Source organism: Chiloscyllium punctatum, chromosome 9 (assembly GCF_047496795.1).
Source record: "Chiloscyllium punctatum isolate Juve2018m chromosome 9, sChiPun1.3, whole genome shotgun sequence".
Classification (NCBI taxonomy): domain Eukaryota; kingdom Metazoa; phylum Chordata; class Chondrichthyes; order Orectolobiformes; family Hemiscylliidae; genus Chiloscyllium; species Chiloscyllium punctatum.
The window spans coordinates 30,599,034-30,626,433 of NC_092747.1; the positions used below are offsets into that span (position 1 = coordinate 30,599,034).

The window sequence follows — 27,400 nt, forward strand, 5'->3', positions numbered from 1 at the left end:
CAGAGTATTGAGCACAGGAGTTGGGAGGTCATGTTGCAGCTGTACAGGGCATTGGTTAGGCCACTGCTGGAATATTGCATGCAATTTTGGTCTCCTTCCTATCGGAAAGATGTTGTGAAACTTTCAAGGGTTCATAAGAGATTTACAAGGATGTTGCCAGGGTTGGAGAATTTGAGCTATAGGGAGAGGCTGAACAGGCTGGGGCTGTTTTCCCTGGAGCGTTGGAGGTTGAGGGGTGACCTTATAGAGGTTTCCAAAATTATGAGGGGCATGGATAGGGTAAATAGGCAAAGTTTTTTCCCTGGGGTCGGGGAGTCCAGAACTAGAGGGCATAGGTTTAGGGTGAGGGAATAGAGAGGGTGATATAAAAGAGACTTATAGGGCAACTTTTTCACACAGAGGGTGGTACGTGTATGGAACAAGCTGCCAGAGGAAGTGGGGGAAGCTGGTACAATTGCAACATTTAAGAGGCATTTGGATGGGTATTTGAATAGGAAGGGTTTGGAAGGATATGGGCCCGGTGCTGGCAGGTGGGACTAGATTGGGTTGGGATACCTGGTCGGCATGGACGAGTTAGACCGAACGGTCTGTTTCCATGCTGAACATCTCTATGACTCTATGTCCTGTATTGCATCAAGCTTCTTTAGTATTGTTGGAACTGCATTCATCCCAGCAAGTGGAAAGTATTCTCTACAGTATTCCTAGCCTCTGACCTGCTATTGTAGCCACAATATTTACATGACTATTCCAGTTCAATTCCTAGTCAGTTTGCCCCAGGATATTGATTGTGAGGGACTCAGTGAAGGAAGAGCCTTGCAGTTGTCCAATTGGTTTGATTTACACACATTTTGGGTGGACAAGAACCAAAACTGCTGTTAAGGATGAGCAAACTGACCATGGCACAGTGGAACAGAGAGCTATTGAAATAGGAAGAGCAAAAATGAATGCCGTTGTGAATGCCCAGGATAGTTAGGGGATAGAAATTGTTCTCTGCAGTCAAGAGTATGAGTCATGATGGTTGTGTTGTTTGATTGTTTGACAGAATTGTCACATTAAATCGAGAGGGAAGAGAGAAAAATGAAGACAGCAGGAGGGCATGGCAGGAGTAGCTCCAGGCATACTTAAAAAAGATTCCTAACCTGGTGTAGTTACAACATAAGACTACTTACATATACTCATCGAGACGTATAGCATGGAAACAGACCCTTCGGTCCAACCCGTCAATACCGACCAGTGAAAACGTTGACCCTTAGGTCTCTTTGATATCTCTCCCCTCTCACCCTAAACCTATGCCCTCTAGTTCTGGACCCCCCACCCCAAGGAAAAGACTGTCTATTTATCCTACCCATGCCCCTCATAATTTTATAAACCTCTATATGGTCACCCCCTGACACTCCAGGGAAAACAGCCCCAGCCGATTCAACCTCTCCCTGTTGCTCAAATCCTCCAACCCTGGCAACATCCTTGTAAATCTTTTCTGAACCCTTTCAAGTTTCACAACATCTTTCTGATAGGAAGGAGACCACAATTGCACTATTCCAAAAGTGGCCTAAACAATGTCCTGTACAGCCACAAAATGATCTCCCAACTCCTGTACCCAATACTCTGACTAATAAAGAAAAGCATACCAAACACCTTCTTCACTATCCTATGTACCTGTGACTCCACTTTCAAGGAGATATGAAGCTGCACTCCAAGGTCTCTTTGTTCAGCAACACTCCCTAGGACCTTATCATGAAGTGTATAAGTCCTGCTAAGATTTGTTTTCCCAAAATGCAGCACCTCACATTTACCTAAATTAATCTGTCACTTCTCAGCCCATTGGCCCATCTGATCAAGATCCCGTTGTAATCTGAGGTAACCTTCTTTGCTGTCCACTACACCTCAAATTTTGGTGTCATCAGCAAACTTACTAATTATACCTCTTATGCTCACATCCAAATCATTTATATAAATGACGAACAGTAGTGGACCCAGACCGATTCTTGTGGCACTCCACTGGTCAAAGGCCTCCAGTCTGAAAAACAACCCTCCACCAACACCCTCTGTTTTCTACACCATTCTGTATCCAAATGGTGAGTTGTCCCTGTATTCTGTGAGATCTAACCTTGCTAATCAGTCTCCCATGGGGAACCTTGTCGAACGCCTTACTGAAGTCCATATCGATCACATCTACCGCTCTGCCCTCATCAATCCTCTTTGTTACTTACTCAAAAAACTCAATCAAGTTTGTGGGACATGATTTTCCACGCACAAAACCACGCTGACTATCCCTAATCAGTACTTGCCTTTCCAAATACATGCATATCCTGCCCCTCAGGATTCCCTCCAACAACTTGCCCACCACCTACGTCAGGCTCACTGGTCTATAGTTCCCTGGCTTGTCCTCACCACCTTTCTTAAACAGAGGCACCACGTTAGCCAACCTCCAATCTTCCAGCACCTTACATGTGACTATCAATGACACAAATGTCTTAGTAAGAGGCACTTCCCTAGCTTCTCACAGAGTTCTAGGGTACACGTGATCAGGTCCTGGGGATTTATCCACTTTGATGCATTTCAAGACATCCAGCACTTCCTTCTCTGTAATATGGCCATTTTTCAAGATGTCACCATCTATTTCCCTACATTCTATATCTTCCATGTCCTTTTCCAAAGTAAATACTGATGCCAAATACTCATTTAGTATCTGCCCCATTTCCTGCGGCTCCACATAAAGGCCGCCTTGCTGATCTTTGAGGAGCCCTGTTCTCTCCCTAGTTACCCTTTTGTCCTTAATGTATTTGTAAAAACCCTTTGGATTCTCCTTAATTCTATTTGCCAATGCTATCTCATGTCCCCTTTTTGCCCTCCTGATTTCTCTCTTAAGTATACACCTACTTTCGTTATACTCTTCTAAGGATTCACTCGATCTATCCTGTCTATATCTGACATATGCTTCCTTCTTTTTCTTAACCAAACCCTCAATTTCTTTAGTCATCCAGCATTCCCTATACTTACCAGCCTTTCCTTTCACCCTAACAGGAATATACTTTCTCTGGACTCTCTTTATCTCACTTCTGAAGGCTTCCCATTTTCCAGCCATCCCTTTACCTGCAAACATCTGCGCCCAATCAGCTTTTGAAAGTTCTTGCCTAATATTGTCAAAATTGGCCTTCCTCCAATTTAGAACTTCAACTTTTAGACATCAAACAACTTGCAATAGACAGGGCTTATTTACTGCACAACCAATTGCTCACACCCTAGTTCGATAGTCCTGACACATCCACTTATGATTGGTGATGGACAATTGAACAACTCATTGGAGGAGAAGGCTGCACAAACATTCCCATCCTCAATGATGGTGAGCTCAGCATACCAGTGTAAAATATAAAGCTGAAGCATTCCTATGAATCTTCAGCCAGAGGTGGATGGTTTGTCTCAGCGTCCTCCTGACATTCCTAGCATCACAGTTGCCTCTCTTCAGCGAATACAATTTACTCCGTATGGTAACAAAATGGTCTGGAACTCGCTATGCCAGAAACACATCCAAGCTACTCAGTAAAGCTACACACCAGCATCTACCCAACCATGTGGGAAACAGTCCAGGTTGGTCCAGTGCACAAAAGGCAAGACAAATCCAACCAGGCCACCTATGCTTTATCTACTCTCAATAATTAGTAAATACATGGAAGAGTCATCAACAATGCAGTCAAGTTCTCAACAGTAACGTACTCAGTGATTCTCAATTTAGGTTTCACGGCTGTGGTTCAAACGTGGAAAGAAGACTTGAACTCCAGAGGTGAAGTAAGGGTGACTGCTCTTGACATCAAGGCAGCATTTAAATGAACAAGATTTTATAGAGCCTTAGCAAAACTGGAATCATTGGGAGTTTGGGGAAGAACCCTCCATATGGATTCATACCTAGCACAAGGAAGATGGTCATGGTTGTTGGAAGTCCATTGTTTCAATTATAGATGTCATAATAGGATGTCACCAGGGTAGATATTTTTAATCAATCTGTTCAAAGATGTTATTATGCCCATCTGGAACAGGTTAGAGTTGAACCTGGATCCCCTGGCTCAGGTGTACGGACACTTCTAAACATTTTTAGCTGCTTATCAACTACATTCCCTTAATTATAAAATTAGAAGTAGAGTTACTTGTTGATGATATGTAATGATCATGTGCAATGATCAGTACCTATTGTGACTCCTCAGATACTGAATAGTCCATGGACATATACAGCAAGATTGAGACAACATCCAGGCTTTGGCATTTAAGTTTATACAGGTTCAGGACCTGCCAAATGGTCCCAACATTGTTTTCTCACTCCCATAGAGAAAATATGGCCCTAGAAGTGGAAATTAGAATATCCTAACTCAATCTAAAATTATGTACACAAAGCAAAAATAAAGAAAGGGAATGACAGGTGGAAATAAAGCACAGAGAGATCATCAAAGATTGTGCTGAATTCTACAGCAGGCTCAAATGGCAGAATGCTCGAGACCTGCTCTAATCTCTTTCGACAGGAAGAAAATGTAAAATCATCAACAAGAATTAAAATCTGAAGGAATGAGATTCGATCCCTTTAATTGTTAAGTTTCAGTCCAAAAAATGTTTTGACGATATTTAAGACTTACCACACGATTAAAGTTTTACTTACACTTTAATGGGCGAGCCCTAAATTATTTCAGCACATTTAGCAGACATCTAACAGGTAAGTACTGCAATTTCATGCCCTTCAAGTATGTAACATTCAGCCTTTGGACAAGGTACTGATGAAGTGCAGTTTGTGAAGAAGCATGGCATCTTGGTCAACAACTTCAGCATTTCCAATTTTAACTGCACACATGGATCACAGAAGTTGCTCTTCAGTTTACTCCTTGTTAAAGGCAATCGCTGAAAGCTTGCCAATCTGTCTATTGCAAAACTTGAACTATCCACTTCAATTGTTAAGGAACTAAGAAATTACTGTTGTCTTTGAGTTGAAGATGTTTATTAAAACAAAACAATTGCATCTTTGAGAAAATCTATTGCTAGCACAACATAATGGAGGCATTCAAACAAAGATGTGACATTTGGTATCTAAAAGAATCACACGATTGATTAATTGACACGATTGTGTTAATATGCTCCAGGTCATCAATGCACACAAGTCTTCAAATTCATCTTCCTGTGAGTTCCATCTGTTCCAGTAATTCTCGCAAAGTAGGGATTAATAAATTGTGGCATACAAGGTCATGCTTTCATCCGAAATGAAGGGCTGTTTCATTGTGGTAGAAGATTACAGTTCAGTCTTGGATGGACTTAAGCAATTTAACAATGTGTTCTTTTTCCCTGGTTCACTCTTCTCTGACCTAACTTGTATTGTGGCATTTTATGGTTTATACCCAATGATCATACATTGTTTTTGTTGATTTACTGAAGGAGACATTTTACTTCACTCTTTCACCTCTCCACAAATTTCAGTCCAACATGGGTCCAGAGCTTGCATGTGTTTTAAAGGTGAAGTACGATTATGAATCTAAACTCATGAAGGACCTGTATAAGATTTACACACTTTGACAAATAAATCTTTGAATCCAGACTGGGAATGAAAAATTCCTTTCTGGTTCCTTGCTACTTTCAAGAGGCAAAAGTGAGGGTTCACAAACCTAGCTCCACATGAAAGCAATGTAAACTTCAATGGGATGAGAAAAGATTTAAACACAATAAACTAAAGTGATTGTTAATGGCTAAACACAGAGATAAACAAAGTAAATTTCAAATAATTATTTTGCAGGAAACAAAACCAGCCCATAACGTACAAGATAAAATATTTAATTTTTGTAGCTAATCAATCATGAATTATCAGTAAAAGAAATTGATCAGTAAAAGTAACTATCAGTAAAAGAACCATAATTGCTACCGGACCTAATAAAACTCCAACTATTTCACTAATATCCTTCAGGGAAGGGAACATGCTATCCTTAGCTGATATGACCCATATGTGATTTCAGCTTCACACAATGTGATCAACACTTAATTCACACATGTAAATTAAAAATGGGGAATAAATAAATTGCCAAGATCATTTATATCAAAAATAAAAAGTTCAAAGAAAGATCAAAGCATTATTTGATAAAGAGGAACATTTTAAATAAATGCTTCATCTTGTCATGCATGTTAATACATTAGCACTTCAACAAAGCCAAAAGCTGTCACTGCAGCTGTTCTGAGGCGTGCTTTTGTGCAGATACACAGACAGGCTACTGGTGAGTAGGGATCTGTTCAGGATGGGTGTCATCTTGGTGAACTACACACCCACAGATCCAGCTAACACCTACACAGTGTATCATCTGCCTGCATGTTAAGCACACTAGGTGTGTATAAAACCAAACTGTCATGTTGGAAAATGGTGGCAGCAGATCATGTACTCACATGCAGGTGTGTGTGTGTCACTGTCGGCCACAGTCAGTCACCTGCTTGGATGTTCATGGTCAGCGGAATTGGTCAACGAAAAGTTCAGTGGGCAGTCCTGCGTGACTATCGTGGATTGTACAATATTCGTTGGTCATAATATCAAAATTTGATCTGCATTGAGAGGTAACTACAGCCTCTATTGGTTTTGTTTGTGTTCCATTTTGCTTTCTGTAAATAAAAGCTCGTGTCTGTATTTGTCCAATTGCTTGCTGATATGTAATGTTCCCCTACAGGGCAATGACAAGCTGCAGATTTACGATGAACATTGGGGATAACTAGTGCTTACGTAGAGGGTGTTTGGATGGGCTGCAGCTAAGCACATGTGTGGCGTGACTGGTAAACTGTGACGACGTGACAGAATAGAGTTGTATGTATGTGGAAATGTTCGTCATATTGGCTATGTGCCATGGGCAGCATGACTTCACAGTTGCTGTGCCACAACATTGCCAGTGAGGTGCAAGGGCAGATCACCAATTCTTGTCCAGGTGCACAGCAGCCTTTCAAAGATGGCACACACACATGGGATGTCTACCAGTTATTTGGAAGATATCTGGAATATCACATGGTAAGATGGAGCCAGAAATTGAATGTGATGGACAATATACGTAGAATCCCTACAGTGCAGAAAGAGGCCATTCGGCCCAATTAGTCTGCACTGACCCTGTGAAGAGCAATCCACCCAGATTCAGACCCCAAACCTATTCTAGTAAATCCTGCATTTGCCATGGCTATTCTTTCTAGCCTGCACACCTCTGAACACTACAGGCAATTTAGCACAGCCAATCCATCTAACCTGCACATCTTTGAGCTGTGGGAGGAAACTGGAGCACCTAGTGGAAACTTACGCAGACCCAAGGAGAACATGCAAATTCCACATAGACACTTGAGGTCCCTGGCGCTGTGACGCAGCAGTGCTAACCACTGAGCCACCATGCTGTCTCAGGGTAGAGGTAGTAAATTAATACATTTGGTAAGACACACTGAAAGAACCTGCTTGACCTCATCGTGAAAAACTTTCCAAAAACCTTGATGCAACTTGGACATAGCTAAAAAAAATGCACAATTCAGCCCATGTAAAATCTGACATCACTTAGAATAGAATTGTATCTTTTTTCATAATTAGCTTTTCCTTTTTGTGGATACTGAACAGGAAAATTGACTCTTGTAGTTAGTACAGCTTCTGGATTAGTGGTGCTGGAAAAGCACAGCAGTTCAGGCAGCATCCGAGGAGCAGTAAAATTGACGTTTCGGGCAAAAGCCCTTCATCAGGAATACAGGCAGAGAGCCTGAAAGGGTGGAGAGATAAATGAGAGGAAGGTGGGAGTGGGGAGAAAGTAGCATAGAGTACAATAGGTGAGTGGGGGAGGGGATGAAGGTGATAGGTCAGGGAGGAGGGTGGAGTGGATAGGTGGAAAAGAAGATAGGCAAGAAGGACAAGTCATGGGGACAGTGCTGAGCTGGAAGTTTGGAACTGGGGTGAGGTGGGGGAAGGGGAAATGAGAAAACTGTTGAAGTCCACATTGATGCCCTGGGGTTGAAGTGTTCCGAGGTGGAAGATGAGGCGTTCTTCCTCCAGGCATCGGGTAGTGAGGGAGCAGTGGTGAAGGAGGCCCAGGACCGCCATGTCCTCGGCAGAGTGGGAGGGGGAGTTGAAATGTAGGGCCACAGGGCGGTGTGGTTGATTGGCGCGGGTGTCCCAAAGATGTTCCCTAAAGTGCTCTGCTAGGAGGCGCCCAATCTCCCCAATGTAGGGGAGACCGCATCGGGAGCAACGGATACAATATATGATATTGGTGGATATGCAGGTAAACTTTTGGTGGATGTGGAAGGCTCCTTTAAGGCCTTGGACGGAGGTGAGGGAGGAGGTGTGGGCACAGGTTTTGCAATTCCTGCGGTGGCAGGGGAAGGTGCCAGGACGGGAGGGTGAGTTGAAGGGGGGGCATAGACCTGACCAGGTAGTCATGGAGGGAACGGTCTTTGCGGAAGGCAGAAAGGGGTGGGGAAGGAAATATGTCCCTGATGGTGAGGTCCGTTTGGAGGTGGTGGAAATGTCGACGGATGATTTGGTTTATGCGAAGGTTGGTAGGGTAGAAGGTGAGCACCGGGGCATTCTGTCCTTGTTACAGTGGGGTCTGAGGGAGGAGGTGCGGGATATGGACTAGTTGCGTTGGAGGACATCTTTATCCACGTGGGAAGGGAAATTGTGGTGTCTAAAGAAGGAGGCCATCTGGTATGTTCTGTGGTGGAACTAGTCCTCATGGGAGCAGATACGGCGGTGGCGGAGGAATTGGGAATAGGGGATGGCATTTTTGCAGGAGGTAGGGTGGGAAGAGGTGTAATCCAGGTAGCTGTGGGAGTCGGTGGGTTTGTAAAAAATGTTGGTGTCAAGTCGGTCATCATTAATGGAGATGGAGAGGTCCAGGAAGGGGAGGGAGGTGTCAGAGATGGTCCAGGTAAATTTAAGGTCAGGGTGGAATGTATTGGTGAAGTTGATGAATTGCTCAACCTCCTTGCGGGAGCACGAGGTGGCGCCAATGCAGTCATCAATGTAGAGGAGGAAGAGGTGGGGAGTGGTGCCGATGTAATTACGGAAGATGGGCTGTTCTATGTAGCCAACAAAGAGACAGGCATAGCTGGGGCCCATACGGGTGCCCATGGCTACTCCTTTGGTCTGGAGGAAGTGGGAGGATTCGAAGGAGAAATTGTTAAGGATGAGGACCAGTTCGGCCAAACAAATGAGAGTGTCGGTGGAAGGGTACTAGTACAGCTGCCAACTTTAATCATGAGTGAGAAGGAAAAGGTTTTACCGACTTATCTGAAAAGCCCAGTTACTTACAGCCAAAACAATGTGGCTCTGTGCTTCACAAAAAATATAATTGTGATAAGACGAAAAGACAGGAATTTCCCAGAAGTGCCTCTCAGGTTCTGCTCCTACATTTATCATCCAGCACTAGCTCTATGTAAATGAGATTTCAAATGACACCTGTTTGTCACACAAAGAGCACAGCAATATTATATGTTTAGCTGAAGGTTGAGAAGGGCACAAACACTCGTTCAGAAAGTGGAAACTGGATTTTGCATCAAGTTGTATGAAAATACTGCTTCCCATACGGCTATTTCCATATCTAATCATCTTGTAGCATATTGTACCACTAGGGAGAGTCAGTGAGTGGTGGTAAAATCAGTGGACTAGTAATCCAGAAACACCTGGCAAATGTGCTGATGAAAACAAAAACAAAGTGTTGGAAAAACTCAGCAGGTCTGGAAGCATTTGTAGAGAGAAAAAGAGAAATAATGTTTTGAGTCGAGTGACCAGTCGTTAAAACTGGGATATGGTGGTATTTATGCTCATGACAGGGGGTGGGGAAAAGGGGAGAGGTGTGTTAGTTTAATAAATGGAGATGTTGCCCAGAGAGAGAGAGAGAAAGAAAGAAGAAAGAGATAAGGGGATTACTGATGATAAACCGGAGAGAGATAAATGCTAAATTATTGTGAAAATGACATGTAAATAGTTGAAAATGGGCTGGATGTGCTGGGAGTAATCCATGTTTTGGAAATATGGGTTAGAATCCCATCATAGTGGATACTAAAATTTGAAACCTAAAGTTAAAGGTAAACCTAGTGACCACCATTTAACCATTTTCAATTGCCATTAAGAACCCATCTGGTATACTGGTGTCCTTTATGTAACTTCGTCGAGCACCCTTACTTAGTCTGACCTATATGTGACACAGACCCACAGAAATGTTGTGTGCAAGTAAGGATGGATAACAATGCTGGCCCAGCCAGTGATGCTCATATCCCATAAATAAGAAGTGTAAACCACAAGTTTACATTTTCTACAAAGACTAAATTTCTACTTTTTCAAGTTTTACTAATTTTATTGAGATTAGCAGGTTTCACTGGTACATTATGACAGCTAATTTACCCAGCCTGCACGTCCCTGGACACTATGGGACAATTTAACATTATCAATCCACCTAACCTGCACATTTTTGGACTATGGGAAGAAACCTACGCAGACACAGGGAGAACATGCAAACTCCACACAGATAATCACTCAAGGCTGGAATCAAACCCAGGTCCATGGTACTGTAAGACAGCAGCACTAAACACTGCCCTGCATAGTAGGATGTCCTGTCAACTTTAAGCTATGGCTGAGAACAATCACATTTGTTCAGGTCTGTTCACATCTGCAATTGTGTTTTCGGAATTGGCCAAACTTATTCTCTGGTAGGAGCAAATTACTGAAATGCTGGAATCTGTATTGAAAACAAAAATGCTGGAAATCACAGCAGGTAAGGCAGCATCCATGGAGAGACAGCAAGCTATCCTTCTGAATCTAGATGAAACTTCATCATAGACTTCATAGACTTTTAAAGGAAAATTTCATTTCCTACCATCCAAATCCAAAATAGCAAAGCCTAAAACTTTAAAACTGCTCTTACTCAAACTTTAAACTGGAATTTAATCATTCAAGTTTTGAAAATACTTCAGAGCAAACTTACAGTCTGATCCATATAACACATACCGTAGGATACACACATGGACTGAATTCAAAATTATCACATTATACTGGAGGGACTTAACTGCTGGATTATATAAATCAGTGAAGATTTCAAGAACACACAATTGAAAGTTCACTCTTCTGCTGAGTATTTTAGTTGTTTCAGTTATGGCGTTTATAAGATGACTGTGCTTTGTATTCTATCTTTAAAGTTAATATGTTCAAATCTTATTCAGTGCAACTCAAATTTCCAGGATCATCTACACTTAGTTTCAAAGGTGTCAGACTAAAAGCAGCTCCCACCTGCAAGGCCTCAACCAGTCTCCACTAATTACACTTGTCTGCAGGCCTTTGAGGAGGTTCTGAAGATTAGGTTAACATTTTTGGGCACAAAGATACTAACAATATATTCTAAAATGCTGGTGGAGGATTGACACTGACTTACATGTACATTTTTTGTGATAGACCCGTTTTTTAGCTGTTAATTAGAGGTTCTTAAGTTATCACTCTTAAATATATCAAGGGATATTTGAAAAAGCAAGGTTTCAGAAGAGATTACATTTTAAACCACTGCGCAATTGCACTGGTTCATGACAGATTTTACGTCTGATAATAAATAAATGAGGTTAGCTTAAACTCAGGGAGGGTGGGGTGCACATTTCAAATCTGGTGCAATTTACACTCTCATTGGCAATTGCACGCAAAACAGAAATCACGCACCACGTGTTCTAGAAAACTCAATGGTCAATTAGTTATTTTTCCCTTTTCTTCATTCAGCTTGCCTTGCAAGAAACCTGGAAATGTACTGAACATAATTAACACTTCAAAATCAAAGATTGGCATATTCACAGAAACTTAGTATTTGCTAAACCACTGGAAGTAATATTAATACAATGCATATCTGCCAAAAAGGTCAGGTTAAACTACAGCATAACACACCTCTGCAGCTGAAGAAAAATAAAAAAATACACTTGGATTTATATCAAGTATTTCAGGGCTACAGCATATCCCAAGGCAATGAAGTACATTTGAAGTGCAATCACTGTTGCAGAGTCAGAAACCTGGTAGGCTTTTTTATTGACTCATGGGATGTGGGTGTTGCTGGCTGGCAAGCATTTACAGCCCTTCATAGTTGCCCTTGAGAAGGTGGTACATTCTTGAACTGCTGCAGTCCATGTACTCTCGGTTGACCCACAATGCCCTTAAGGAGAGAATTCCAGGGTGTTGCCCCAGCGAATGTGAAGGAACTGTGATATATTTTTAAGTAAGGATGGTGAGTGGCTTGGAGGGAAACTTACAATTGATGATGTTGCCATGTAACCCCCATCCCTATCCTTCTAGATGGAAGTTCCTGGGTTTGGAAACTGATTTTGAAGGATCTTTGATGAGTATCTGAAATGCATCTTGTGGATAGTACACAGTTGCTGTTACTGAATGTCAACTGATGAGGAAGTGGATGTACTTGTCAATGTGCTGCCAGTCAAGTGAATTGCTTTGTCCTGGATGGTGTCAAGCTTCTTGAGTGTTGTTGAAGCTGCACCCATTCAGGCAAGTGGGGAGAATTCCATCACACTTCTATGTGTGCCTTGTAGATAATGGACAGGTTTTGGATGTCAGGAGTTTCTGGTCAATGGTAACCCTCAGGATGTTGATTGTAGGGGATTCAGTGATGGTACACAATTGGATGTCAACGGATGGTGGTTCGATTGTTTTTTATTTATCATTGCTTGGCATTTGGGTGGCACAAATGTTACTTGTACATAATAGATTTTCGTAAGCAACAATGCACAAATGTTTGGTTAATCTGTCTGATGAAAGCAGATATGTTGTCCTGGACACCAGAGCTAATTCCCCTACTCTCTGCATTGCAACAGCATAAGATGATTTGTATCCACCTAACTCAGTTTACTGCCTTATTTAAAAGACCTTAGATAATACAACATTAGAGCATCAGGTTTGATTACTGGGTTTGGACTGTGCAAAGAGCATGCATGCATTTTCAAGATGTCAGGATGAAACTGGTTGTTATGCTTCCAAAAAGCTAATTTTTACTGTGCAGGATACTAAATAAACCATAACAATTTGAATAAGGTACAGGAAGGCAGCCACTGCAACTGCACCACACCATCTTCCAAGGAGAAGACTGCATAGATGATTAAAATAGCCCAATCTAACATGATCATTTCTCAGAATTTTCTATATTTAGCATCCATCATAACTGTGATTTAACAAAATAAACGTACTTAAATATATGATGGTGCAACTAATTAAGAAGAAAGATAATGAGAATTTAAATGTCAGGGGACTAGAAATGGACTGAAATTGACACAATCTCTCCCATTCGTGTGAAAACAGTTGTCTGGTTAATGGTGGGTGTAATTAACTTTGAATCTATTCCATTTAAATTTTTTTAAAAGGCAGGATGACTCTATTAAGCTGGATAAGAGATACAAAGAATGTTCCTGGTTTTCCACAGTACAAATGTTCTGATGACAAGTGAAAATTGAAGTATAATTTGCCAAACTGAGGCACATGTTATTAACATCCTTCCCAATATAATCAATCGCCCATATTGGTTACAGCTACTGAACAGGAAAATTAAATGCTCCTTTCTTTCAATTGTTTTAAAGCTGGGAATTATTGTATTTAATATCACCCATGAAATTTTCTTCAGGATAGCTCATACATTGCACTACATCCTGTCATGTTTCACATGTGAAGTTTGCACAGAATAATTTTACACATTGGGCCTTTTGATATTTTAATCAAAAACACTTAGGACTGAATTATACTTGTAACACTTACTTATACTCGAGATGTTAACTCTGTTTTCTCTCCACAGATGCTGTCAGACCTGCTGTGTTTCTCCAGCAATGTGTGTTTTTGTTTGTTTCAAATCCATTGCATCTGGAATTTTTAAAATTTTAGTGTGTTTTACATTCCCTATTTAGATTTACCAAACATTGAGCAGCTAAATCAGGAAAATGTTGGCGGTCACTCAAATAAAGATTCATCAAATTGTAAGGGTTCTTCTGTATTCCGGAGGAGAGGTGCCCTCATTGTTTGTCCCACTAATCTCAACTAGTTGGTGAGCTCAGTAAAGGAATTAAATTGCTATGCTCTAAAAGTATGGAGTGGTGTTTATTTGACTCCTACAACTTGTCAGTGGTCCTCAATAAGGTCTAAAGCCAAACATGATTCAAGTCCTTGACCTCAGCCTGTGCACGGAAGGTCGAATAAAATCAGCAAGAAACCTAGCAGGTCTGGCAGCATCAGTAGGGATGGAAATAGAGTTAACATTTCAAGTCCACAGATCCTTTGTCAGAACGGTCAGTTTTTCTTTCTACAGATGATACCGGACCTGTTCAGCACTTTCTGTTCTTGTTTTGCACTTTCAGCATCTGTAGTTCTGTTTTATTTTAGCATGAAAAGGTCTTACTGCTGATTTGGTGGCTCTTTTGGGAGATTAAGTTTCATCATCTATGAACGTTTTTTGCTATTTTGAAAAGGAAAGCATTAGATTTGTCACAGCTTTCCACTCTGAACTTTTTCTCAAGTTTTCTGTCAGGTTCTTTTGCATATTACCAAATTTAAAATCAATCATGAATCAGCATAATTACTCAGGATTTAAAAACTTATTTTTAAGTCTTTAAATCATCTGAATAATAACTATATTTAAATACAGTATCCTTCTGCAGTTTTATTGATACAGCCAAAAATGGGTCTTGGGTCAGGAAAAGTTTGCATTTCAAGATTATTGCTCACTAGTTCAGCCAAAAATGTTACTGTAGGATTTATCTTTCTGGTTAATATTTCAGAATGAAAAAGCATTTTAACAGGGATACCAATCTACCATCTCCTGACACATTTCTTGTATGAACCTGAAAAGTTGTTTTACAAATAGCAACATCATGCCAATATATGTTTTGCACGAACAATCACGTAATCTTCAAAAACATTAATTGATGTCCATATTAAATGAAATTAATGCCAAAGTTTGACAGATTGCCAATAGCACTTGAACAGAAACTTGTCTACTCAAAAAGCAAATATGAATAACTTTTCTAAGAATGTAGCGTTTTATAATCACAAAACCTTGGTTGGATATTGCATCAGAATGTGGCGTAGACTTTCAATTCTCTTGAGGTCAACACAAACCAAAATACAGATATCAGAATAAAAAGCAGCTGGGTGCATGAAATCTTCAAACAAACTGGTTTCCAGCTCACATTTACAAAGAAGATTGAATACAATAAATATAAGAATGGTCATGTGTCAAACCAAAAAAAAATTTACTTTCCCAGAGTTTGCATTTCTGAATAAAACTCTTTGCAATTGAAATTTTAAGGAAACAAAGTTTTTAACCTAACCAAAATATAAGCCACAACAATGATTCCAGCTAACCGCACAAAACCACTGAAAATATTTTTATATTCTAATGTTTACACTTTAAGGGTGTTTAAAAGAGTAATTGCCAAAGATAAGCCTAGAGTGACATGTAATCCACAGCTTATTTGAAGCTTAAGAACTTTCTGAGATGTCAGGGATAAAAAATAATATCTCATGTGGGATGGAATGTAGAAAGTCAGATCTGCCTGAAGACAATCCAAAAGTTTCTAAAATAGAGAGCTAACCTTTTCACACCCAAAAATAAGAGCTGTCTAATCAATTATAGCAATGTCACATCGACATTTAACATTCATGGTAAATTTAAATTGCCTTTCATATCACATTTGTCATTGTGTGCTTTTGGGATTTAGGTTGGTAATCTGAAGATCTGAAGAATACACAGAATGCTTTTGTCACTAAGATGGTAAAGTTAGTCAGGTGATTAGCTGCTTTACAACATCTGTATGTGATCTGAGCACAAACAAATTAAATATAAGAAGTGAAGTTAGAGCTGAGAACAATAACTGCTGTTTACAGCTAAATTCATTGCAAACTCAGCAAACTGAGCAACTCTACTTACCTATTCATAAATACAATCATATAATAAAGTGTTTTCCAACCTTATTTGTCTTACATTCAGATTCAACAAAATACAATGATCCATGTGAATACTGACTGTTGGCCATAGCACGCTGGTAGCAATTTTACCTCAGAGTCAGGAGGCTACAAATTCAAGTTCCAGTCCACAGCCATGTGAATGTAACCTAGGCTGGTGTTTTAGTGAAATATCTGAAGACCTAAACAGATGAAGTCCCTTACCCCACATCAAATAGTGTCACAGAATCTTTTACATCCCTCTGTGAAGGCAGACAGTTAAATATCTGCTATTGAACCAGCAAGTGTAGAAGTTACACTGTTGAAGAAAGACACGTTTTGCTGGAGCTTTTAATACGGTGTCCTTATCAGGACAATTCACAAGAATACTAATATAAAGGGAACACTAGCATATGAAACAATGATGAATGAATACCAATGTAAACTCTGACTGGTTGAGGTATTCTCATGGAGAATACACCAGTTAGGTGATGACTGGTAATTAATTGCCAAGCTTCGATTAAATTTAATTCAGGTAGGTTGACATTGATTGGTCATGGCATTGCCCTGAGGAATGAACCAGACAGAATCAGTTCAAATAGGCACAACTGATGTACATATTATTTCTGTGCTTTTAAAAAAAATCATTCATGAGAATCAGGCGGCATTGGCTGGCCAGCATTTATTGTCTGTCCCTAGTTACCTAAGATGAGCTGCCTTGTTGAAAGGCTGTGACCATTTGTTGTAGATAGATCCACAATGCCCTTAAGTATGGAATTCTAGGATTTTGATCCAGCAACAATGGAGGAATGGGGATACATTTCTATGTCATGGGGATGAGTTGCTTGGAGGGCAAGTTGCAGGTGGTGGTGATCCCATGTATCTGCTCCACTTGTCCTTCTAGTTGGACGTTGTCATTGGTATGGAAGGTGCTGGCTAAGGACCTTTAGTGAATTTCTACAATGCATCTTATAGATAGTCCACAATGCTGCTACTGAACATTGGCAGTGAAGGGAGTGGGTGTTTGTGGATGTAGTGCCAATTAAGTGGGCTGCTTTGTCCTGGATGTTGTCAAACTTTTGAGTGTTTTTGGAGCTGTACCCAACCAGACAATTTAGAAGTTTTCCATTACACTGCTGACTTGTGCCTTGTAGATGATGGACATGTTTTGGGGAATCAGGAAGTGAGTTACTTGCAGCAGTATTCTTAGTCTCTAACCTGCTCTTGTTGCTACTGTGTTTATGTTGCAAGTTGAATTTCTGGTCAATAGTTACCTCTAGGATGTCAATAGTGATGGTATTGACATATACTAGATTCTAGTATGTGCAAGTATGACACACTGTGGGCCCAACTGATAAGCTTAAATTGGCTTTCAGGGTAATTCTTAGCATGCTCATGATTGTTTAGTAAATGCTGTCCAATGGCAGAATCACATTTAATGTCAAACACTGAGCAACCATGGTTAATACCCTGCCTGTTATGAGCAGCTGAAGGAGTATGCAGATTGAAATGATTGGCTAATCTTTGGGACATATGGCTTACATACCTAGCATTACACTGCCACTGAAGTTCATGCAGTATGTTACTCATTTGCATGAAGGGAAAAGTTCTTTGTTCAAACTGGAGCAGGGATGGCCACTGAAAGCCACTTTGCTTTTAAATATGAAGTGGATCCAGTAATTTTTCTCCTGACCTGGGCCTGAGCCTTGTCCAATGGTCCAATGGTCCAATGGTTAATGATATCATTTCATATCACTGACTAAACAGAAGGTGAACTATGAACTCAAACTACATTTCTACTTTTGAAATAAAACAGAAAACTCTGGAGAAACTCAGCAATATGACAGCATCTGTGCAGAGAGAAATTAGTTAACATTGCAAGTCCAGCATAAGTCTTCTTTGGAGTTCCAGACTGTTTTCAGACCTACTGACTTTCTCCAGCACTTGCTGCATTAGTACACTCTCAAACATCTGTTTGATTTTCCTTTAAACTCTTTCTTTCTTGGCTCTACTCCCTGTTGACATTGCTAGCTTTCCTGAGACCTGAGAAACTAGAGGTGATAGCATCATTAAAATAATGAAATGGAGAACCTTGTTTCCTAGGAGTGTTCGCAATTTTCATTTTAATCGCTCTGATTTGGAGTTGGCAAGTGTATTTCTCAGTTATTTCCAAACTAGTGTTGAAAGTAAATTTAAAGGAGTGAAGTGTCATTGGGATGCAAAATTAAAAGCATTTTCCAAATTTGAAAAATCCAACAAATACAATTTACACTTCCAATCTCCTCACTAGAAACAGTTAGATGGTGATTTTCTGATGTGCTTTCAGTCAAATATTTACATGAGCAGATGTTCCAGTAAGTGATCATGTTTTTCAGCTTCCAAAGTTGCATGTACTTTGTTAATGTTAAAGTTGCTCATAAATTCATCCAACAATAAAGATAATTTAACAAGAATAATTTGGTGGTGCTGTCAAATTGCAAAATTCTGCCTTAAACACATTACTGTGAAGACAGTTTAAAGTGATGTCCAAGTTACTTGTAAAATTCTGAGCCTGTGACAGAGAATATCTCAAAAATAAACTTTATTGTCTTAAGTTATATAAATTAACAGCAATTTTAAGAGCAAAATTTAGAATGTTTAAGATCTATTTTCATGTTATTCATATTAGAATATGTAACTCAATGGTATTAATAATGAAAATCTTGTGGCACACTGGTAATGTTCCTATTTGTGTATCAGAGGTTCTGGAGTAGACTTCCATGCCAGGACTGACTAGTCATGGGATGTGCATTCATAATGTGACCGAACCTGTTGGTTAGCAACCTTTAAATCCTCCCAGTATACCTGATGGCACATGCTAAGAACAGGAAAGCTTGTTGTCAGCCATCCTGCAGAAGGCAATGGAAAACCACTGCAATAATTTGCTCATAAGCATAGATCACAGGAGGTCCAGGGCCCCATGTCAGAAACGTTAATATAGGAGAAAAGATGGACAGCATTAGAATAATTGCAGGTACTTCAACAAACTAATGTAACAATGTGTTCGGCAAAGGTCTGCAACCTGCAACTCTGGAACTGTAAGTGATTAATTAAGGACTTCGGTGGCTCTCATCCTTGATCTATTGGACCCATTTTGATCAGAAAGAAATGACTCATTTCTCCTTTGAAACAGTTCTTTAAATAATTAAACATTTAATGTTTCCTTGTAAACTGAAATTATGCTTATGATTAAGTGTCATTCAATTAACAACTGTTTTTGTGAAAACCTTTCACCTTCATTGAAATGTGCATCTTTCATGTTTTTCATTATCACTAGCATTTGAGAGATAGCATTGTAGCTTTTAAAATTGTGGCCTGGATTTTCACTAATTTGGGAAGTCTTAGGTGCTCTTCGTAAGTTCCTTATAATCGCTTCATAACTTACATCATAGGGTCATAGAGTCATTCAGCATAGAAACAGACTCTTTGGTCCAACTTGTCCACATTTGATATGTGGGAGGCTTTCAAAGATAGGTTGAAGATAGTGCAGGATAGGCATGTCCTTTTGAAAACAAGGGATAGGAAAGGCAAGATTCATGAACCGTGGATAACAGGAGAAATCGTGCAACTAGCCAAGAGGAAAAGAGAAGTGTTCATACGGTCCAGGCAGCTAAGAACAGAACGGGCCCTAGAGGAATATCGGGGAATCAAACCTGCTAAAAGGGGTCATGAAAGAACTTTAGCGAGCAGAACTAAGGAGAATCCCAAGGCCTTTTATTCATATGTAAGAAGCAAGATGTTAACTAGAGAAAGGGTTGGACCACTAAGGAAGGAAGGTTGTGTGTTGAACCTGAGAAAATGGGTGAGATTCTCAATGATTACTTTGCATCAGTGTTCACTGAGGAGACGGACATGATGAATGTTGAGATTAGAGACAGACATTTGTTTACTCTGGATCACGTTAACAAAGGAGAGGAGCTGTGTTGGGTAGGCTAAAAGATGTTAAGGTGGACAAATCCCCAGGACTGGATGGGATCTATCCCAGATTGCTGAGGGAAGCAACAGAGGAAATAGCTGGGGCCCTGACACATATCTTTGTGGCATCCTTAAACACAGGTGAGATGCCGGAGGACTGGAGGGTTGCTCATGTTGCCCCCCGTACAAGAAGGGTAGTAGAGATATTCCGGGTAACTGCAGATCAATGAGCCTGACGTCAGTGGTAGGAAAGTTGCTGGAGAAGGTACTGAGGGATAAAATCTATTTATATTTGGAAAAGAATGGGCTTATCAGTGATAAATGTGATGCTGGAAAAACACAGCAGCCAGGCAGCATCCGAGGAGTAGGAGAATCGACGTTTCGGGCATAAGCCCTTCTTATCAGTGATAGGCAACATGGTTTTGTGCGGGGGAGATTGTGCCTTACCAACCTAATACAGCGCTTTGAAAAGGTGACCAAGTTGATACATGAAGGAAGGGCTGTAGATGTCATATAGACGGACTTCAGTAAGGCCTTTGATAAAGTTTCCCTAGGTAAACTAAAGGAAAAAGTGAAGTCACATGGTGTGCAGGGTGTTCTAGCTAGGTGGACAAAGAACTGGTTGAGTAACAGGAAGCAGAGAGTAGTAGTTGAAGGGAACTTCTTGAAATGGAGAAAGGTGACCAGTGGTGTTCCACAGGAATCAGCATTGGGGCTAGTGCTGTTTGTAATATACATAAATGATCTGGAAGAGGGCATTGTTGGTCTGATCAGTAAGTTTGCAAATGACATGAAGATTGGTGGAGAAGCAGAAAGCACAGGGGACTGTCAGAGAATATAGATAGACTGGAGAGTTGGGCGGAGAAGTTCCAGATGGAGTTCAATCCCGGCAAATGTGAGATGATGCACTTTGGGAAGCATGTGGTATGCTTGCCTTCTTTGGATGGGGTATTGAGTACAAGAGCTGACAGGTCATGTTAAAATTGTACAAGACTTTGGTTCGGCCGCATTTGGAACACTGTGTACAGTTCTGGTCGCCACATTACCAAAAGGATGTGGACGCTTTGGAGAGGGTGCAGAGAAGGTTTACGAAGATTTTGCCTGGTATGAAAGGTGCTACCTATGAAGAGAGGTTGAGAAGGTTAGGATTGTTTTCATTAGCTAAAGGGAGATTGAGGGGGGACCTGATTGAGGTCCATAAAATCAATAAGGGTATAGACAGGGTGGATAGAGATAAGCTTTTTCCCAGGGTGAGGGATTCAATAATGAGAGGTCACACATTCAAGGTGCGAGGTGAAAAGTTTAAGTGGGATACGCGCAGAAAGTACTTTGCACAGAGGGTGGTAGGTGCCTGGAATGCGTTGCCAGCAGAAGTGGTAAAGGCAGGCACGGTAGATTCAGTTAAGGTGTGTTTGGTCAGATGCATGAGTAGGTGGGGAGCAGAGGGATACAGATGCTTAGGAATTGGGCGATAGATTTAGACAGTGGATTTGGATCAACTCAGGCTTGGAGGGCCGAAGGGCCTGTTCCTGTGCTGTAAATGTTTTTTGTTCTTTGTTGTCCATGCTAGTTTCCCAAACTAAACTAGTCCCATTTGCCTACATTTGGCTCATATCCTGCTAAACCTTTCCTATTCATTTACCTGTCCAAATGACTGTACCTGCATCAACCAGTTCACTGGCAGTTCATTCCTTATATGAACCACCCTCTGAATGAAAATGTTGCCCCTCAGGTCCCTCTTAAATCTTTCTCCTCTCATCTTAAAATTATGCCCTCTAGTTTTGAACTCCCTAACCCTAGGGAAAAGGCCTTTGCTCTTCACCTTATCTATGATCCTCATGATTTTATAAACCATTTTAGGGTACCCCTCAACCTCCTTTGCTCCAATGAAAGATGTCCCAGCTTATCCAGCCTCCCCTTATAATTCAAATGCTTTAGTCCCAGTAGCATCCATATAGATCTTTTCTGCACCCTCTCTAATTTAATAGCATGCTTCCTATGGCAGGGCGACCATAATTAGACACAGTAATCCGAAAGTAGCCTCACCAATGTCATGTATAAACGCAACTCAATGGTGTGAGCGATGAAGGCAAGTGTGCCAAACGCCTTCTTTAACACTCTGTCTACCCATGAAGCAAATTTTAAGGAACTATGTATCTGAACACCTAGGTCTCTCCATTCTACAACACTCCCAACAGAAGTACCATAAACTGTGTAAGTCCTGCTCTCGTTTGTCTTACCAAAAAGCAACATCTTAAATTGTATCATCAGTAAATATAGCAATCATCTATCGAAACTGTGAAAGTTTGAGGCGCCAACATTGATTCCTGGGGCACACAACTTATAGCACCTTGTCAAACAGAATATGACCCAGTCATACCTATTACCCGCTTCCTGGTAGCTAGCCAATCTTCTTTCCGTGCCAATATGTTACTCCCGACATAATGAATTTTTATTCTCTGCAAAAACTTGCTGCAGCATCTTGTCAAATACATTCTGAAATCCAAGTACAGCACATCCACTGATTCCCACAGCACATATTACTTCCTCAAAGAATTCCATTAAAAGCGTGAACAAGATTTCCTTTTCACAAGCCATGTTGCTTCTGCCTAATTTCCTTGAACTTTTCCAATCATTTTTAATAATCATTTTTAATATCTTCCCTTTGACAAATGTTAGGTTCCTGGCCTGTAGTTTTCTGCTTTTCATTCCCCTCCTTTTTTTGAATCCAGGAATTATATTAGCTATTTTCCAATCTACTGTCGAAAAGTGTGATGCTGGAAAAGCCAGCAGGAAAGGCAACATCTGAGCAGCAGGTGAGTCGATGTTTCAGCATAAGCCCTTCATCAGAAATTCCAATCTACTGTAAACCTCTCTGAATTTAGGAATCTTTGGAAATTTAAAAGCAATGTATCAACTATCTCACTAGCCACTTCTTTTATAGCCCAAAGACAAAGCCCATCAGGACTTGGGGATCTGTTAACCCACAGCTCCAACAATTTGCTCAGTACCATTTCTTCTTGTGAATGTAATTGTACTTCAGTTCCTCCCACCCCTCCCTTTTACCAGTTGGGTGATAGTGTATCCTCCATGTCTGCCCCTATCGATCAGATTTCACTTGCCAACAAATTAGCACTGTCTTCTTATACAGTATAAATGTTGTTTTCCTTTCACATTGGTATTATCCTGCTGAGTGCAAGGCGCTTTGATAAAATGTGTTTTTCTTCCAGCAATACAGAAATTGTATACTATAAAAAACCATTGCATTCTAAACAAAAAATAAATTATGAAAAGCACCTGATATTTCAGATTCACCGAACAAATTTAGGGATCGGTGTTGGCATTAAAGCTGCATACATAGGCATTTAACCGAGTACTAGGTGTTAACTGCAGAAAACAGCTAATGGACTGCATTTAGTTCATTTTATTTCTTGAGGGAATGCACAACGATAATAGGCTTATCTATTTTTTCATCTTCATCTGTTTTTGAGAAACACATTTTGTCAACAACAAGAACATTCAATCTTTCCCTTTCCCATCACCATCAACACTGAATCCACACAACATGATGGCAATATGTCAAAAATTTGACACTTCTATCAACTCACAATGAAATAATCTCTTAGACAAGTACCACTGCATTAATATTTGTAGGGATAGAGATACTATTTCAAATATGGGAAAGTATTGCTGACACCTTATCACGATACCAAAAAATGGTGTTGTATAGTGTGAGATGTTACTGTGTATCAGTTTTTGCTGGATCATTTGGGTAGAGTCAAATATTGTCTTATCATTCTGTTTCAATTTTTATTTTGTAAAAACAGAGATTGGCCTTCAGCACATTCTTTTTCTTGAGTACTCTGTCAAATGGCAGATCTGATCCACAGTATCACAACCTTGACCATAGGTGCAGCAAGGAGACAAGTCATGTATCTCGGCAAAAGTGAGGACTGCAGATGCTGGAAACCAGAGTTTAAATCAGAGTAGTGCTGGAAAAGCACAGCAGGTCAGGCAGCATCCGAGGAGCAGGAAAATCAACTTCTCGGGCAAAAGCCCTTCATCAGGAATAGAGCCTCAAGTCCTGTATCTACTCCAGTCAGAATATGGATCAAACCTCATTGAGAAAAATCTGATCACATCAACTGTCCAATCACTGGCACCTCAAGGATTCTGAGTTACTGTGGCAACATGCACTTTTCCATGCATGTTGTAGTCTGGAGCTATAGATTGTGATAGTTGATGTCCCTGTTTAGATTCATTATATGGCTGACCAAGAATCTCTTCTGCTTTTACTGACATCAACTTTCATTGGAAAGGTTTTCAAATTGTTAATCACACTGTTTGGTCACACAATACACACACTTTCTTTCGCCATCAAGCCCTGAAGTGGAATCTGAATCCAGAGATTTAAGCTCAGAGGCAGAGATGTGACCTACTTTGCCACAAGGTCTCTGTCAGCAGCTAACTAGATATTTTCTACCATTCTGTTATCTTGTCAGACTCATGTTGGTGGTACTTACACAACATAGCGGCAGTTATGTGGCTTCTACAGGCTACTTGAGTTTTTAAAGGTCATATTTTACATAATTAAAGTTCAAAATGAGTGAGAGAGAAGACAAATATCTGTCACCTTGATGCTCCATACTACCAAACATTTAAGATCAAAGATATAAGCTTCTCGCAGTGTTCATATCATACCTCATAAACTGATCCGTGCAAGCCTATTGTCTAGTAAAAAGCAGCTTCATCAATTTAATACATGATCACCCAGTGTTTCTTCAAGTTCAATGAAAATCAGTTGTCTTACTCAGTCTGTTATCTTGCAGTATTACCCAATAATTTACTGCAGTGTTCCTTCTGTTTGCTGGTCAGGGAAGGGGAGGGGTAGATAAGGGAAAATCCAGTGTAGGAAAGTTTATGGTTTTCTATGTGCGACTGTAATAGGCATTCCTGTTCCTTGTGGCTAACAAGAAAGCAAATTATTTCTTTAAACTTGCTTTGCTGAGACTCTACAGGATCCTGTTTATGGAAAGTTTGGCTTTGGAGGGAAGTCATCATTGTTACTCCACACAGATCTCAGGTTATCATTACAAATTACACTCCAATAACATCTTTGATGTATATTTGAAGGTGGCAATCTGCATCCTTTCCACCTGTAAGTCATCCCTGCCGTCAATCAGATCAAAGCGGAAAGGAATGGGAAAAGACATATCTTATTCTGGTTTAACTGAATCTCCTCCTACCACCTACTGTCACCAAACACTGCATCTCAAAGATTAAGAACATTGTGGAAGACCCCACACACCCCTCACTCAAACTCTTCTCCCTCCTGCCATCTGGCCGAAGATACCGAAGCATTTGGTCTCTCACGGCCAGATTGTGCAACAGTTTCTTTCCACCAAGCCCCTTAACACTGTTTGATCGGACTCTTTTCCATCGGAAGTTCTTTGCATGATTTCAAGTTGCTGCTAGAACAATGTCTATTAATTATCATTCTTTTATTACACTGTAATTTTCATGTTTTGCACTTCTTCTGCATTTTATGCCACCCTTTATAGAATCATGTAGTTTCTGCTGTCCACGTAGCACCTTAGTCCTGGAGGAATGCTGTCTCGTCTTTTTGCTGTATCAGTTGTATACGGTAGAATTGACAAATAAAAGCTAATCTACTCTACTCTCTCTCTACTCTACTCTGACCCCCAACCCTCAGATTCATTCGGACTATGAGTTAAAAATTGATTCTAAGGAACAGGTCAACGGTCAATGAGTTAACAATATTTTTCCTAACTTATTCTTCTGGAATGGAAACAAACTGTTTGGACTCTGACTGTGGGCATGGGCCGCAAATGAAAGGACTGGGATAAAGAACTTCCTAATCAAAACAAAGCTCTGAACAGGGAATACACTCGCTGTCTGCAGCCACTCACTCAACCTGCTTCAGTATGTAAAGGATGCATTGCTTAGAACAGACAAGGTAAACATACTTCAAAAGTTGATTACACGTATTCTTAACAGGTAAAGGTGGGATTCAAAATTAATTTAAAAAGTACTTTGCGTAATGTACAAAAAAGAAGAAATGACAGGTTAGGTGAGAAGTTGTTTCTCTTGCCTATGTCTTCCTTTTTAGGTTCATAATTCTTACATGTTATACAGGAAACCTCACAGTGTTCAAGGCCAGCTGAAGAGTCACAGAAAATCAATTAAAGATTCAATATAATTCACCATTGCCTGCCAGAGCCACAAGTTATCTTTTAAACACCCATGATCAATTTCCAAAAGAAATTAAAGTTTTGAGTTGAATATTTTTTAGCAAGTCAGAAATAATTAAACATTACCTCAAATATGGATAGATATCTTGCCACAATGAAGGATAATTTAGGAACTGGCACCAGCAAGGTTCTGCCCAATTTAAGAAGGTAGAAATTGCTGTATCTGTTATTTAAGCATAACCTGAAACTTAGGATGCCAAGTTTTGGTAAAGTTTGTGGGGCCAAGGCAACTGCAAAGATGCCCAACATAACAAGCCACCTGCTTGTCTACCTTGGATTCCACCATCTGCAGTTTTTTTGTTTCTAACCTAATAAGTGGTCAGGCTATTTTTCGGGCTTACCAACTAAAACATGCAATATGTGCCTCATTTATATATGGGCCCAAAGTCTGTTCTAGGTTACCTTGCAGAAACTGTATTGTGATTAGCAAGTTAGCTTCGCTCAGGATTCTTCAGTAGGTTCTATGTTGAAGCAGCAACTGTGTACAAAATATCAGTAAAATAAATTGTGGCAACATTCATAAAAATCTCAAATGACTTGTCTTGGTGATTCATCACATCCTCACTTTAGGACTTAATTAAGGAGTGCCATTAAGATGGCAGCAGCTCCACTTTCATCCTTTTGAAATGGGGTCACCACAGCTCAGAAGCTGATGTGAATGAGGACCAAGGATAGCTACAGATGCCCACTGATCAAAGCTGGTAATGAACAAACTATACTCCAAAGCTAAATAACACAAACCCCTGGGCAAGAATATTTGGATGGCAAGGCTTCCTGTCCCAATATTTGAAGATTAAGTGGAGAACGCATCTCTGTTTATCAAAGCCGTTTAACACCAAGCAGTTCAATTGTGTCCCAAGCAGGTACCACAAACTTAGCAGGGTCAGCTGATAACAATTGGGAGGACCTTTATAGTGATGCTGACTCCCCACCCCAGCTTAAGGGCAGAGAGACAAAGTGAACAATGGTTAAAACCACTTGAGCCAGGCTGTACTTTTGTACCTTGTATATCGACTTTGCTTTATCATAAGATTCTATAATATCTTATTTTTTTTAACCCCTGAAAGGCAAAAGTTAGGACCTCAGTTTAATGCCTCATCTGAAAACACTTACGTCAATTATGTCCCTAAAGAAACCACATATCCATAAATTCTAGCAGGGATCACTAGACTGCAATCAGCAGGGCAAAATTATTGAAATGTGCAATGTTTAATTGTTATTATTTCAAAATAAATTAAGC

The 27,400-nt window shown here is 40.2% G+C and overlaps 1 protein-coding gene across 1 annotated transcript in view; it reads right to left on the minus strand.

Moving 5' to 3' along the window:
- The window catches only part of LOC140481260 (FRAS1-related extracellular matrix protein 2-like), a 234,766-nt gene that overhangs the window by 179,510 nt on the left and 27,856 nt on the right, over positions 1-27,400 (minus strand). The window lies entirely within an intron of this gene.